Source organism: Sorex fumeus, unplaced genomic scaffold, assembly GCF_029834395.1.
Source record: "Sorex fumeus unplaced genomic scaffold, SorFum_2.1 ptg000070l, whole genome shotgun sequence".
NCBI lineage: Eukaryota > Metazoa > Chordata > Mammalia > Eulipotyphla > Soricidae > Sorex > Sorex fumeus.
Window position 1 is genome coordinate 8,601,379 of NW_026606127.1, and position 6,939 is coordinate 8,608,317.

Genomic DNA, 6,939 nt, shown 5'->3' on the forward strand with positions numbered 1-6,939 from the left:
CTTGGTCCCTGTTAAGAGTCATCCTTGAATGATTCTGAGGCCGTTGACCACTCATCTGGAAGGTTCATTCCCCAGTCTATGTGTTCACAACCCCCAGCCATCATTTATGATTAGACCACCCGAAACTTTTAGAGATGTGTCTCAAATTTCGTTATTTTCCAAAAGTGGCCATGAGGCATAAACACAGACTCCATGAAAGAATTTTAACTTTATTTCCGGTCACCTTTGACTCATCTTTCTTCTTTAGCCTATTCCGAATTTTTTCTTTCAATCCTAATCCCCAGACTGTGCCATTTCTCCCATTTTTTTTTTGGAGTACACCAGGGATGGGACATACTTGACTGTATTCTGGTCTTACTCCTGGCTCTGCGCTCAAGTTTCACATCTGGTGGTTCTCTGAGGACCATAAAGGATTGCAAGAATTGAACTGGGTCCTTCTTGCGTGCAGAGAAAATGCCCTGTCAGCAATACTGTTCCTCTGACTCTACCCCACTATTCATCAGGCCCATGCAATTTCTCCTCTTATGGGTTTATAACCCTGTACCAAGTTTATCTTTCTTAGAGTCTTGTGTATTTCCCCTTTGTCCTCTCCATAACTCTATAACTTCCCCTGAGCTGCCTCAGGTGTCCCATTCTGGAGGGTGTCCAGTTCTGCAGGAAAACCCGGGGAGCTGCGGGTGAGGAGTGGTGAACCTGGCTTGTGCTTCCCCTACCCAGCTGGAGGGGAGGCGCTGATTAGGTGATGGACAGTCCCAAGGAGCTGCTGCAGGTGTTCCTCGCTGGTGTCCCCCTGTGGAGGGTGTCGAGTTCAGCGGGAAAAAGCACGGGGCTCTTGTTTTATTTATACTTTATATTCCAATCTTAATGGTATCACCAGCCACTCAGTCAACCTAGCTAAACCCTAAAGTCTCTATCACTTTCTCCTGCACGAGTCTCTGCTTTCTGACAAAAGGGAGGACCTCAGAATGCTGACATAAATCTAATACCCAGGGCCGCAAGAGATAGTGTAGTGCTTATGAAACTTGTCTCACATACACTCAATTTGACTCCCAGCGCCACATGATTGCCAGAGTATCAAAGGCTGCATAGACTCAGAGGACCCCAAGCACCATGGCCACGTTTTCTGAAAATTGTCTGTAGTGCCCCCACACCTCCTGAGCATTGCTTTACAGACTCTCCCAGAGACCAAAAAATATGTAATGCCCTAGAAACATGTACTTGTCTTAAAAAGGGAGCCTCAGTTGAGGTGAGGTTCACAAGGAAATATTGCATGAAAACATAAATCAAAGAGCAGGGGAGACAGTGTAAATCATGTGAGTACAGATCATATATTTGGTGAAATGTGCTAAGATTCAGATACCCTAGTCTTCGCACCAGGGATATTCCTTCAAAAATGCCCCAATATACTGGAAAGGTTCTAGAATGACTGAAACTCAATTATGAGCAACTTTGTAACTGTGTATCTCTTAGTGATTCTAATCGTTAAAGTAAATTTTAAATATACCCATCAAAGTAACCTTTTTACCACTAAATGGGAAAGATACTTTCTAATACTTACCCTCACCAAAAGCTCAACAGAGTGTGACACTTGCCAGGAAATGTCCTCCCTTGCATTTTTCTCATGATACTTTTAGTACTTCACTCTTCTGTTTCTTCCCTTTTCTCATGCCAAATCTTCCCATCTCCCTTGCAAGCTCCTGAAACATTATCCATTCAACATTGATGCACTTTGCCACTGCTCCTCTTGGCGTCTTGTCCACGAACTGATTCTAAAACATAACATAGCTGCAATTACAGTATTCATGCCAAAGACAGTCATTGATATATCTTTGGGTTTAGCTTTCTACAAGCTATTGGCACACAGGTGAGTAACATTTTTTTCCTACAGAGAACACAAAAATAGTTATGCTGGGTTTTAAAGTTACATCAGTATTTTTAATGTTTTATTGAATATCTGTGATATAGACCATTACAAATCTATTCATAATTTGCTTACAGTCATACAACGATCCAACTTCCATCCTTCCTCTAGTGTACATTTCCCAAAACCAATATTCCTGGTTCCCTAAAACCATCCCCCAACAAACTACCCCCACCCCCAGCCTGTCTCTATGGCAGGATCTTTAATTCTTTCTCTTTGTCTCCTTTTTATTTTGTGCATTAAGGGTCTCATAAAGGTACTAAGAGGTCATCATGTTTGTTCAAGGAATTTAGCATTTTTATCAGGAAGGTAAGCCTGGAGTAGCTTTGAGGTATGGAAATGACTGCTGAGGCTTCCATAAGTACAGGGAAGTGGGTGTGGGATGCCCATCCTGCCCAGAGAAAGCCTGGAGATTTCAGTCACAAAACACACATATCCGAATTTTCAGCTGTTATGTTTCAGTGAGAGCCATCCTGAGACGGTGGAAACCAGAGGAGGGCATGGTGGCGATTTTGTATTGTGGGAGAAAGTGGCTGCACTGGGTTCTGGTTGGGTGGGCACCAAACTAAACTGCTTCCCTCCGATTTACCCTAGTGTCTTCAGCCTTTTGCAGTTCCAAGGTTAACTGTGGCTGTTGATATCTTCGAGATTTGTCTATGGGTCTCTGAAACAAGACCAATCCATTAGTTTGTATAGCTGAGCCAGGGGTGGGTTTGTGAACATGGCTCCCACATATCTTTCGGGAGTTTAATTTCTCGGGAAACGTAGTCCTGAGTTGTTGGGAGCCAGCCAGAGGCACAGTGGCCATTTGAGGTTATCAGGAAGCATGAAGACACCATCAGACTATTGATGCACTCACCTGAGGGTACAGGTTGACTTCCTGCAGGCACTGCACAACCAGACTAACAAATATTCATTGAATGAATGAACGAATAATCAACATTTTCAAAATGTGTCTCTTTATTGCATTTTAGAAGGGTAACTTCTAACAGGAAAACAATCTTCATGGTATAATCAAGACCTACGATTTATTTTTAATATATTTAATAAAAGCTACACATTTTGGAAATTTATACAAAGAAATTCTTTTAAATTATCTGTCTTCATAATTTACTTGTAAATTACTAAGATATCACTGTTTCTTCCACCGTTCTTAGCATAGAAATTTACAGACAGAATGTGCTAAGTAAAAATTCATTTTGGCTCTTCTTTTCAATGTAGTACTGGAAGTACTTGGAAGAGAAAATAGATAAGAAAAAGATATTAAGGGTTATTCATGTATGAAAGGTAGAAATAATCTCTCACTATTCACAGAAGATATCATACAATATTTAGAGAATACTAAAATCTCTGCGAAAAAACTCCTAGAGGCAATAGACTTTTATAGTAAAAGTGCAGGCTATAAACTCAATACCGAAAAGTCTATGGATATTTTATATGCAAATAATGAGAGAGAAGAAAGTGACATGAAAAAGCAATCCCATTCATAATCGTGCCTCAGAAAATCAAGAACCTTGGAATCAGCTTAACTAAGGAGGTAAAGGACCTATACAATAGGAAATTAAAAAGGACACGAGGAAATGGAAACATATATACTACTTATGGAATGGGAGAATTAACATTGTCAAAATGGCAATTCTCCCAGAAGCATTGTAAAAATTCAACTTGATCCCTATAAAGATACCCATGACATTCTTCAAAGAAATTGATCAAGCACTCCTGAAATTCACATGGAACAATAAACGCACACGAATAGCTAAAGCAATTCTTGGGGGAAAGACGATGGAGGCATCACCTTCCCCAACCTCAAACTCTACTGCAAACTATAATAATGAGAACAGCATGGGACTGAAACAAAGGCTCAGCTGCAGACCAATGGAAAAGGATTGAATATACTGACACACACCCTCAAATATATAATCATCTAATCTTTGATAAGGGAGCAAGAAACGTGAAGTGGTTTAAGAGAGTCCTTCTAAACAAACGGTGCAGAAAAAAGTGTACAGCTGCATGCAAAAAAAAAATAGCTCAGACCTCTACCTAACACCATGCACAAAAGTCAGATAAAAATAGGTCAATGTTCTCAACATCACACCAGAATCCCTCAGGTACAGTGATGACAAGGTTGGCAAATCCCTCCACAACATTGAAGCTAAAGGTATCTTCAAATATAACACGCCACTTGCCAAGCAACTGGAAGCAGAGATAAACAAAGGGAACTATCTTAAATTAAGCAGCTTCTGTACCTCAAAAGAAACTGACCAGAAACAAAGACTCCACCATGCGGGCAAGATACTCGCAGAAGCCTACCAGGTTCTCTGAGAGTGAGAACTGGACAATCAGAGTTGCTGTCTTCTAAATAAGATCCAGTCTCTGGATGTTGGCTATTGAGGGAATTACATGGATCCAGGGGTAGTTCGTGGTTGTAACACTTAATTACTAGAAGATGGGGGATCTGGAAGGAGCGGGCACATTCTTGATCTGAGCAGCCATGGAGATCTCATGCCCTGGTTCCGCACATTTGGGTTCCTCTTCCAGTTCCTTCATGCATGAGGCTCCTTCAAGCTTGGGAAGAGTGGTCTCTAAGCGTACCTATGGCTGGTTGCAGAGGTCTTCAGCTGCCGGGTCTATGCTCAGGGCGGTGAGGGAATCTCACCCCGCCATCTCCAAAGGGCCCCAGTGAGGAAAGCCAGGTGCGAGGTCAGGAGACTGTTGTTTTAGACATATTTGGAATTAATTTTAGATCGAAAAGTACGCATCATTGAAAATACTTATGTGCTTAGTAATAAATTACTACAAACTTGTTCAATCACGTCAGAGAGCCCACTCTGCTCAGAGAACTAAATTTTTAATTACAGATCTGTTTTTCCCATGTGTCATGACTGAGAATCACTATCAGTAGATATGAAACTCACTATACACAAAGATGCACACAGGTTACTATGAGTCATCTATGTTGTTAATATCAGTTGGCCATTAAACTTCACTGAGACCCTTTGTTCTGTCCTTTATAGGAGCCACATGAGTCTCACCTTCCGTTCAAGTTGAACTTGTAATAAGGTGGAATGAAATCATCAATATGCTTCTCACCTCATCCTTCAGGAGAAAAATCCTACATACATTCAAGGTGGTCAAAGTGCAGACAACACCATCCACCTTTTCTGGAGATGTACACGAGACTGAGGTGAGAAAAGCAAAAGGCTCCAGTTTAATGGTCTTAATGAAGGTTTCAGGGAACGACATTAAACAAACTCATATCCCATCTTCCAAAAGAATTATTTTGTAAAACTGATGCCTAGGGTATGGTAAAAGATAATATGGTAAAAACCATATTTTTCTTTCTGGGACATTAAATTTCTAAATCTATTTATTCATGCTGCTTTGAAATACATTCCTTGATTAGGAATCATTGTCTGCCATAGGAGTGAGGAAGGACAACACTCAAAGTAATAAGAAGAGAAAAATATGGAAAAATTAACTCCTACTAAGTTTAACACATATACTAAAATTGAAATGATAAAATGATGAGCATGGTCCTTGCACAGAGATGATATGCAAACTTGTAAAGCATTCCATATTTTTGTTGCAAGAAGAATGAACAGGTCTACTTTAAGCTAAGACAATCCCAACAAGTACAAAAATTCTACATAAAGAGAGCACAAATCCCAATCACAAAAGTCTCTCTCAATGTCAATGGACTAAATGTGCCAATTCAGAGGCACAGAATGGGAAGATGAATTAGAAAACTGAAACCAACATTCATTCTGCTGCCTGCAGGAAACACATCTGAACAATCAAAGCACCCATGGGCTAAAGGTAAAAGTCTGGGAAACAAGTTTTCAAGAAAATATCACCTCCACAAAGCTGGAGTGGCCATACTAATATCAGACCACATGGACTTCAGGCTAAAGGTTATCAGAGACAGTGAAAGTCATTTCTTTGTGGTCATGGGATATGTACATCAGAAAGAACTCACCCTCCTCAATGTATATGATCCTAATGACAGACCAGCAAAATACTTAAAAACAACTTCTAATTGACTTATAGAAAAACATTGATAGCAACACAATACTAGAAGGAGATTTCAACACTTTTTTGTCACGTCTCCATAGATCAAACAGACTGAAGCTCAGCAAGGAAATATTTTCTTTAAGGGAAGTAATGAACAACCATTGGCTTAGAGAAGATATCAAAGAGGAAATAAAAAGTTTCCAGAAACAAATGAGAATGAGGACACAAGCTACCATAACTTGTGGGACACAGAAAAAGCAGTGTTAAGAGGAAAGATTATAGCTCTGCCAGAATTCATCAGGAAGAAAGAAAGGGCCTACATGAATAAATTAGAGCTCAAGATTTTGGAAAATGACCAACAAAAGTAGTCCAAACTAGGCTGGAGGGAGGAAATAATAAAACTTGTACCAGACATCAATGAGCTACAATCCCAAAATACAATCCAAAAGACCAATAAAAGAAAAAGCTGATTCATTGAGAAAATAAATAAGATCAATAAACCATGAGAAGCCTCTCAAAGAAACAAAGAGAAAGAATTCTAATAAATCGAATCAGAAATGCAAAGTGGGGTGTCCTAATAGAAAGTACAGAAATCCATAGGATCATCAGAGATTATTTTGAGAATCTTTGCAGCAGGAAATGAGAGAATCTTGAAAAAATTGATAAATTATTGGATTCCAAGATGATTTGGAATACTTGAACCTATCACTACCAAGGAAATTGAAATGATGGTCAAAAGTATCCCTGCAAACAGAATCCATGGCCCAGATGGATTCAATAGTGAACTGTTTCAAACCTTTAAAATGGAACTGCTTCCAACATTTTTAAGATTTTCCAGGAAATTGAAGAAACAGAAATACTCCCAAATAGCTTCTATGAGGCAATGATCACCCTAATACTCAAATCGATAGAGACACCACAAAAATAGAAAATTACAGACCTATTTCCTTGATGAATACAGATAAAAAGATTTTCAAGAAAATACCAGCAAAGAGAATCCAGAAACT

At 39.5% G+C, this 6,939-nt stretch overlaps 1 pseudogene; it reads left to right on the forward strand.

Annotated features, from left to right (window-relative positions):
* The first annotated feature begins 5,409 nt into the window (after nucleotides 1-5,409).
* LOC130037104 (uncharacterized) lies at nucleotides 5,410-5,503 on the forward strand (annotated as a pseudogene).
* The last annotated feature ends 1,436 nt before the right edge of the window (nucleotides 5,504-6,939 follow it).